General features: G+C 42.9%; 1 pseudogene; it reads right to left on the reverse strand.

The window, feature by feature from the left end:
- Window positions 1–385: 385 nt before the first annotated feature.
- Window positions 386–9,723, reverse strand: part of LOC135539319 (nuclear receptor coactivator 2-like) — a 127,905-nt pseudogene continuing 118,567 nt past the window's right edge.

Raw genomic sequence — 9,723 nt, forward strand, 5'->3', positions numbered from 1 at the left:
GGGCCTACTGTCAATCACCCCAGAGGAGGAGGAGCCTCTATGGGGCCTCCAGGCAAAGAGCGAGGGGCCTACTGTCAATCACCCCAGAGGAGGAGGAGCCTCTATGGGGCCTCCAGGCAAAGAGCGAGGGCCTACTGTCAGAGGAGGAGGAGTCAACCCAGAGGGGCCTACTGGAGGAGGAGCCTCTATGGGGCCTCCAGGCAAAGAGCGAGGGGCCTACTGTCAATCAGGCCCCACTGTCAATCACCCAGAGGGGAGGAGCCTCTATGGGGCCTCCAGGCAAAGAAGGGGCCTACTGTCAATCACCCAGAGGGGGAGGAGCCTCTATGGGGCCTACTGTCAATCACCCAGAGGGGAGGAGCCTCTATGGGCCCTCCATCTACTGTCAATCACCCCAGAGGAGGAGGAGCCTCTATGGGGCCTCCAGGCAAAGAGCGAGGGGCCTACTGTCAATCACCCAGAGGGGGAGGAGCCTCTATGGGCCCTCCAGGCAAAGAGCGAGGGCCTACTGTCAATCACCCCAGAGGAGGAGGAGCCTCTATGGGGCCTCCAGGCAAAGAGCGAGGGGTCTACTGTCAATCACCCAGAGGGGGAGGGACCTTTTTGAAGGGGGAGGGGCCTATAGTCATACAGTAGATGGGAAGGGGTCTACAGTAAATCTGCGTCAATAACCAAATGGGAAAGTGGTATTTACCACATACGACAGCCCCTCAAACTGGCGGTAAACTAACTAGTGATAAACTCATCCATCATCCCGGAGCTCCTACTTTTCCCACATGCCGACCTCTGACGTCACCTAGGAAACGACCTCGATAACAAGCATTTTTCATGGCAGTTTAAATGCAACAAAACATTATTTATAAAAAGAAATCTATTAAAAAGGTTTTTGAACAGTATAATTTGTTTTACAAAGCTGTACTTTTAAGTTGATGGTTTGACATAGATTGTTGGCCAATCAGCATTCTTCAACGAGTTCAAAGCACGTCCAACTGGTATGTCTGCCTTTTCCACTTAGTCATGAACCTAGCGTTAGTCACACTAAGAGGAATGCAGGCTGGACAGACAGACAGACAGACAGACAGACAGACAGAAATACAGACAGACAGAAATACAGACAGACAGCAATACAGACAGACAGACAGAAATACAGACAGAAATACAGACAGAAATACAGACAGACAGCAATACAGACAGACAGACAGACAGACAGGCTCACGGGTTCTCCTTTAGAGAGGCGTTTTAGGCTTGCCTCCCTAAACTCTGTGTGGTGCGGTGCCCTGGCTCTGGTCGATAGAAGTCCAATAGAAGTCCCATCTTTGCTCTATCACCCCCCCCCCCCCCTTTCACCCCTGGGTCCTGGGTGAGCCTCCCAGTGGGGGCAGATAAGAGGCACAGTTTATGCCAGGTGGGTGAGGTTGGAGATCGGGTTGGGCTGGGTAGAGCTGGGTCAGGACACTGCCAGGTCCATTCCATGAGCCGTTGGTTGATTGGTTGAAGATGAACCAGCGAGCTCATTGGATCCTGGGTATTAGCATCAAGGTGCTGGTTGGCTGAACGCTCCACCAGGGTTAGCAGTATTTCTGTAAACATATGAAGACAAAGAAAGAGAGTGGTTTCACATACACTTAATTACATACATTTCACATACACATATTACATACACTTAATTACACACATTTCACATACACTTAATTACACACATTTCACATACACTTAATTACAGACATATCACATACACTTAATTACACACATTTCACATACTTATTACATTCACTTAATTACACACATTTCACATACACTTAATTACACACATTTCACACATTTCACATACACTTAATTACACACATTTCACATACACTTATTACATTCACTTAATTACACACATTTCACATACACTTAATTACACACATTTCACATACACTTAATTACACACATATCACATACACTTAATTACACACGTTTCACATTCACTTAATTACATACATTTCACATACTTTTTACATGCCCATACAATTCACATACACTCAGATAGATCGATACATTGTTATTTCATGATAAAAACTAACCTCTCCACACAGTTGACAGATGAACAGAGTATCAACCCTCAACATAATCACCTCTATACTCAAACTAATGGTCGACGGTTTGAATAATTAACATCATTTAAAGTGCCAGTATAATTTCGATAGCTTGGCGTTGAAATAAATCAAGTGATTCGAAATGTAACAGCATGAAGTGCTCACAGACAATGAAACGGTACGCTGCTTCTTGGTTAAATATTCATACTGGGTTAATAGGCTTAAGAGCAACCGAAGAGGGCAACAACGTTCTCAGACTCTTTATTGACCTTGAGCCAGACCCCCCCCCCCCAAATTGGGCCGTCGCGGTCCCTTGGGGGTGACGATGTCTCATAGTAATTGTTTTAAAAGGTCAATGTCCCTAAAGTTGGAAAATGTGTGCGAGCAGTACAGCAATGGATTTGCCACTCTATAACAGACAAAGTCAATATTCAACAAGTTCCTTACTCACTTACACCCATTAAAGGGATACTTTGGGATTTTGTCAAATATACCCTTTATCTTAGTTCCCCAGAGTCACATGAACTCCTGAATACGATAGTTATGTCTCTGTGTCCAGCATGAAGGAAGTTAGAGGTAGTTTCGCAAACCAATGCTAACTAGCGTTGCGCTAACACTAGTGAGCAGCTTTCTTCAAACGTCACACAGAGACAAAAACGGTATCCCAGGAGTTTATCTGACTCTGGGGAAGGAGATAACAGGGCCTCATTACAGATGATATCCCAGGAGTTTATCTGACTCTGGGGAAGGAGATAACAGGGCCTCATTACAGATGGTATCCCACGAGTTTATCTGACTCTGGGGAAGGAGATAACAGGGCCTCATTATATCCCAGGAGTTTATCTGAATCTGGGGAAGGAGATAACAGGGCCTCATTACAGATGGTATCCCAGGAGTTTATCTGACTCTGGGGAAGGAGATAACAGGGCCTCATTACAGATGGTATCCCACGAGTTTATCTGACTCTGGGGAAGGAGATAACAGGGCCTCATTACAGATGGTATCCCAGGAGTTTATCTGACTCTGGGGAAGGAGATAACAGGGCCTCATTACAGATGGTATCCCAGGAGTTTATCTGACTCTGGGGAAGGAGATAACAGGGCCTCATTACAGATGATATCCCACGAGATTATCTGACTCTGGGGAAGGAGATAACAGGGCCTCATTGGTTTATCTGACTCTGGGGAAGGAGATAACAGGGCCTCATTACAGATGGTATCCCAGGAGTTTATCTGACTCTGGGGAACAGCTATCGATAAGACCTTTTTGGAATGTTTAGATCAACAGAACAGATTTGTTTATCTGACTCTGGGGAAGGAGATTGACGCCTCATTACAGATGGTATCCCAGGAGTTTATCTATATAGCCTCATTACAGATTTTTTTTATTTCTCCTTTATTTAACCAGGTAGGCCAAAAGTTGAGAACACCTTTATTTAACCAGGTAGGCCAGTTGAGAAACTTTATATATATAGTTTTTTTTATTTCTCCATTATTTAACCAGGTAGGCCAGTTGAGAACACCTTTATTTAACCAGGTAGGCCAGTTGAGAACACCTTTATTTAACCAGGTAGGCCAGTTGAGAACAAGATCTCATTTATAACTGCGACCTGGTCAAGATAAAGCAAAGCAGTGCGACAAAAACAACAACACAGAGTTACACATAAACAAACGTACAGTCAATAACACAATAGAAAAATCTATATATAGTGTGTGCAAATGAAGTAAGGAGGTAAGGCAATAAATAGGCCAATAGTGGCGAAGTAATTACAATTTAGCAAATTAAATTTACACTGGAGTGATAGATGTGCAAGTAGAAATACTGGTGTGCAAAAGAGCAGAAAAACAAAAATAAATATGGGGATGAGGTAGGTAGTTGGTTGGATGGGCTGTTTACAGATGAGCTGTGTACAGGTGCAATGATCGGTGAGCTGCTCTGATAGCCGACGCCTAAAGTTAGTGAGGGAGATATGTCTCCAACTTCAGTGATTTTTGCAAGTCGTTCCAGTCATTGGCAGCAGAGAACTGGAAGGAAAGGCGGCTAAAGGTGTTGGTTCTGGGGGTGACCAGTGAAATGTACCTGCTGGAGCGCATCCTACGGATGGGTGTTGCTATAGTGACCAGTGAGCTGAGACTTATAGATGACCTGGAGCCAGTGGGTTTGGTAACAAATATGTAGCGAGGGCCAGCCAACAAGAGCCTACAGGTCGCAGTGCTGGGTAGTATATGGGGCTCTGGTGACAAAACGGGTGGCAAGTTAGAACCGTCCAGAGTAGTGATGCTAGTCGGGCAGGCGCGTGCAGGCAGCGATCGGTTGAAGAGCATGGATTTAGTTTTACTAGCATTGAGCAGATGGAGGCCACGGAAGGAGTGTTATATGGCATTGAAGCTCATCTGGAGGGTTGTTAACACAGTGTCCAAAGAAGGGCCAGAAGTATACAGAATGGTGTCGTCTGCGTAGAGGTGGATCAGAGACTCACCAGCAGCAAGAGCGACATCAATGATGTATACAGAGAAGAGAGTCGGCCCGAGAATTGAACCCTGTGGCACCCCCATAGAGACTGACAGGGTACGTCCCAAATGCCACCTAAAAGTAGGGAATAGGGTGCCATTTGGGATGGTGTTCCATTTGTGTACTATTCAGTCTGGCCACTACTAAGTGCACACTGCTACTAATTACATCATCATCATCATCATTATCATCTCAGCCCCATAACTTTAGCTAGCATTATTACATCATAAAGCTAATTAGACTAAATTATTCACTAGATGTTGTAGGGAGAAGGGGCTCAATTAAGTATACATACCTAGGCAGGACAGGCAGAAACTGCATCCTCTGTGGCACCCTTTTCCATGTAGTGCACTACTTTTGGACCAGGTCCCAACAGGGAATAGGGTGCCATTTGGGATGCATCCTGGGTCTTGCTATTAGTCATTCCTACTTGTAATGCTTTTACCCGATATACCCGCTTTTACCTGCATCCCCATTTTCCTGTTTACTACTGAACTCCTACGGGCTCCATTGCGTTTGTTTAGAACCAGTTGAGACTGAGCTTTAGCACCACTGTGTTATGTCGTGATCACCACTTAGAGCGGTGTCCTCGGGGGTCTTGGATTCGACCCTCATTAGACCCCTAATATTGTCTACGAGCTGTAGACTGTTATGTTGAATACACTGGGAAAGTTTTCAGACCTTCACACTGTTTCCACATGTTGATACGTTACATTCTTATTCTAAAATGTATCAAATATCCCCCCCCCCCCATAATGACATCACAATAGCCCGTAATGACGTCACAATACCCATAATGACAAAGCGAAAACAGGTTTTTAGAAATGTTCCCTAAATTATTTAAAAAATTTAATTATTAAAAAACACCCAAGACTCTTCCTACAGCTGGACGCCCGGACAACCAAGAACCTGATGGTCTCTCTGACAGAGCTGTAGAGTTCCTCTGTGGACAGGGAAGAACCTTCCGGAAGGACAACCATCTATGGAGCAACCACCCAAATATATGTGTGCCAAGCTTGTAGCGTCATACCCAAGAAGACTTGAGGCTGTAATCACTGCCAAAGGTGCTTCAACAAAGTACTGATTAAAGGGTCTGAATACTTATGTAGATGTGATATCAGTTTTTATTTTGTTTTTTCTAACATTTCTAAAAACGTCTTTTTTGCTTTGTCATTATGGGGTTTTGTGATGTCATTATGGGCTATTGTGATGTCATTATGGGGTATTGTGATGTCATTATGGGGTATTGTGATGTCATTATGGGTTTTCGTGATGTCATTATGGGCTTTTGTGATGTCATTATGGGCTATTGTGATGTCATTATGGGCTATTGTGATGTCATTATGGGCTATTGTGTGTCGATTGATGAGGGTGGAAAAATCAGTACTACTGATCTGTTATTCTATAGGCTGGGATCAGTACTACTGATCTGTTATTCTATAGGCTGGGATCAGTACTACTGATCTGTTATTCTATAGGCTGGGATCAGCACTATACAGCTGTTATTCTATAGGCTGGGATCAGTACTATACAGCTGTTATTCTATAGGCTGGGATCAGTACTACTGAGCTGTTATTCTATAGGCTGGGATCAGTACTACTGATCTGTTATTCTATAGGCTGGGATCAGTACTATACAGCTGTTATTCTATAGGCTGGGATCAGTACTATACAGCTGTTATTCTATAGGCTGGGATCAGTACTACTGATCTGTTATTCTATAGGCTGGGATCAGCACTACTGATCTGTTATTCTATAGGCTGGGATCAGTACTATACAGCTGTTATTCTATAGGCTGGGATCAGCACTATACAGCTGTTATTCTATAGGCTGGGATCAGTACTATACAGCTGTTATTCTATAGGCTGGGATCAGCACTATACAGCTGTTATTCTATAGGCTGGGATCAGTACTACTGATCTGTTATTCTATAGGCTGGGATCAGTACTACTGATCTGTTATTCTATAGGCTGGGATCAGTACTATACAGCTGTTATTCTATAGGCTGGGATCAGCACTACTGATCTGTTATTCTATAGGCTGGGATCAGTACTATACAGCTGTTATTCTATAGGCTGGGATCAGTACTATGAGCTGTTATTCTATAGGCTGGGATCAGTACTATACAGCTGTTATTCTATAGGCTGGGATCAGCACTACTGATCTGTTATTCTATAGGCTGGGATCAGTACTATACTGATCTGTTATTCTATAGGCTGGGATCAGCACTACTGATCTGTTATTCTATAGGCTGGGATCAGTACTACTGATCTGTTATTCTATAGGCTGGGATCAGCACTATACAGCTGTTATTCTATAGGCTGGGATCAGTACTACTGATCTGTTATTCTATAGGCTGGGATCAGCACTACTGATCTGTTATTCTATAGGCTGGGATCAGTACTACTGATCTGTTATTCTATAGGCTGGGATCAGCACTATACAGCTGTTATTCTATAGGCTGGGATCAGTACTACTGATCTGTTATTCTATAGGCTGGGATCAGCACTACTGATCTGTTATTCTATAGGCTGGGATCAGCACTATACATCTGTTATTCTATAGGCTGGGATCAGCACTACTGATCTGTTATTCTATAGGCTGGGATCAGCACTACTGATCTGTTATTCTATAGGCTGGGATCAGTACTATACAGCTGTTATTCTATAGGCTGGGATCAGCACTACTGATCTGTTATTCTATAGGCTGGGATCAGTACTATACATCTGTTATTCTATAGGCTGGGATCAGTACTACTGATCTGTTATTCTATAGGCTGGGATCAGTACTATACAGCTGTTATTCTATAGGCTGGGATCAGTACTACTGATCTGTTATTCTATAGGCTGGGATCAGCACTACTGATCTGTTATTCTATAGGCTGGGATCAGTACTACTGATCTGTTATTCTATAGGCTGGGATCAGTACTATACAGCTGTTATTCTATAGGCTGGGATCAGTACTATACTGATCTGTTATTCTATAGGCTGGGATCAGTACTATACAGCTGTTATTCTATAGGCTGGGATCAGTACTACTGATCTGTTATTCTATAGGCTGGGATCAGCACTACTGATCTGTTATTCTATAGGCTGGGATCAGTACTACTGATCTGTTATTCTATAGGCTGGGATCAGTACTATACAGCTGTTATTCTATAGGCTGGGATCAGCACTATACAGCTGTTATTCTATAGGCTGGGATCAGTACTACTGATCTGTTATTCTATAGGCTGGGATCAGTACTATACAGCTGTTATTCTATAGGCTGGGATCAGTACTACTGATCTGTTATTCTATAGGCTGGGATCAGTACTATACATCTGTTATTCTATAGGCTGGGATCAGTACTACTGATCTGTTATTCTATAGGCTGGGATCAGCACTACTGATCTGTTATTCTATAGGCTGGGATCAGCACTATACAGCTGTTATTCTATAGGCTGGGATCAGCACTATACAGCTGTTATTCTATAGGCTGGGATCAGTACTATACAGCTGTTATTCTATAGGCTGGGATCAGTACTATACAGCTGTTATTCTATAGGCTGGGATCAGCACTACTGATCTGTTATTCTATAGGCTATACAGCTGTTATTCTATAGGCTGGGATCAGTACTACTGATCTGTTATTCTATAGGCTGGGATCAGTACTACTGATCTGTTATTCTATAGGCTGGGATCAGCACTATACAGCTGTTATTCTATAGGCTGGGATCAGCACTACTGATCTGTTATTCTATAGGCTGGGATCAGCACTATACAGCTGTTATTCTATAGGCTGGGATCAGTACTACTGATCTGTTATTCTATAGGCTGGGATCAGTACTATACAGCTGTTATTCTATAGGCTGGGATCAGTACTATACAGCTGTTATTCTATAGGCTGGGATCAGCACTATACAGCTGTTATTCTATAGGCTGGGATCAGTACTACTGATCTGTTATTCTATAGGCTGGGATCAGCACTACTGATCTGTTATTCTATAGGCTGGGATCAGTACTACTGATCTGTTATTCTATAGGCTGGGATCAGCACTACTGATCTGTTATTCTATAGGCTGGGATCAGTACTATACAGCTGTTATTCTATAGGCTGGGATCAGCAGCACTATACAGCTGTTATTCTATAGGCTGGGATCAGTACTACTGATCTGTTATTCTATAGGCTGGGATCAGCACTACTGATCTGTTATTCTATAGGCCTGGGATCAGTACTACTGATCTGTTATTCTATAGGCTGGGATCAGTACTATACAGCTGTTATTCTATAATGAAAAGGATCAACACTACTGATCTGTTATTACAGGGGGTACAGGTTCGAGTCATCTGTTACATGTGGGTGTGTTCACTATAGTCACTGTTATTCTATGTCTGGGATCTTTACATCTGTCATGTTACTATTGAATGATTTATGCTGGGATCAGAACTATACAGCTGTTATTCTATAGGCTGGGATCAGTACTACTGATCTGTTATTCTATAGGCTGGGATCAGTACTAGGGGTCCAGAGGCTGTGTATTCTGTTATAGGCTGGGATCAGTACTACTGATCTGTTATTCTATAGGCTGGGAAAAGTACTAATGATCTGTTATTCTATAGGCTGGGATCAGTACTATACATCTGTTATTCTATAGGCTGGGATCAGCACTATACAGCTGTTATTCTAATAGGTTAACGTAACAGATTCCAGTTCCAGGATCAGCACTATACAGCTGTTACAAGAGCGTATTCTTCCCACAAATCAAATAAAACTTTATTTGTCACATGCGCCGAATACAACAGGTGTCGTCTCTTAGCTATGAAATGCTTTACTTTACAAGGCCTGAACCAACAGTGCAGTTCAAGAAGAGTCAAGAAAATATTTACCAAATTAAGTACAGTAAAAAATAATGAAAAGTAACATAACAATAACGAGGCTATATACAGGGGGTACAGGTTCGAGGTCATCTGTACATGTGGGTGTGTTCATCTGTAGTCACTGTTGTTGTGTCTGGGTCTTTACATCTGTCATGTTACTATTGAATGATTTATGTGTTTATAATGAACACACAGAGAGAAGTCAATAGGCCAGATTTGAAACTGCCGATATCATAGACGTGTAGGGGTCCAGAGGCTGTGTCATTACAGGCAGA

The sequence above is a fragment of the Oncorhynchus masou genome, unplaced genomic scaffold (genome assembly GCF_036934945.1).
Source record: "Oncorhynchus masou masou isolate Uvic2021 unplaced genomic scaffold, UVic_Omas_1.1 unplaced_scaffold_1480, whole genome shotgun sequence".
In the NCBI taxonomy this organism is placed as follows: domain Eukaryota; kingdom Metazoa; phylum Chordata; class Actinopteri; order Salmoniformes; family Salmonidae; genus Oncorhynchus; species Oncorhynchus masou.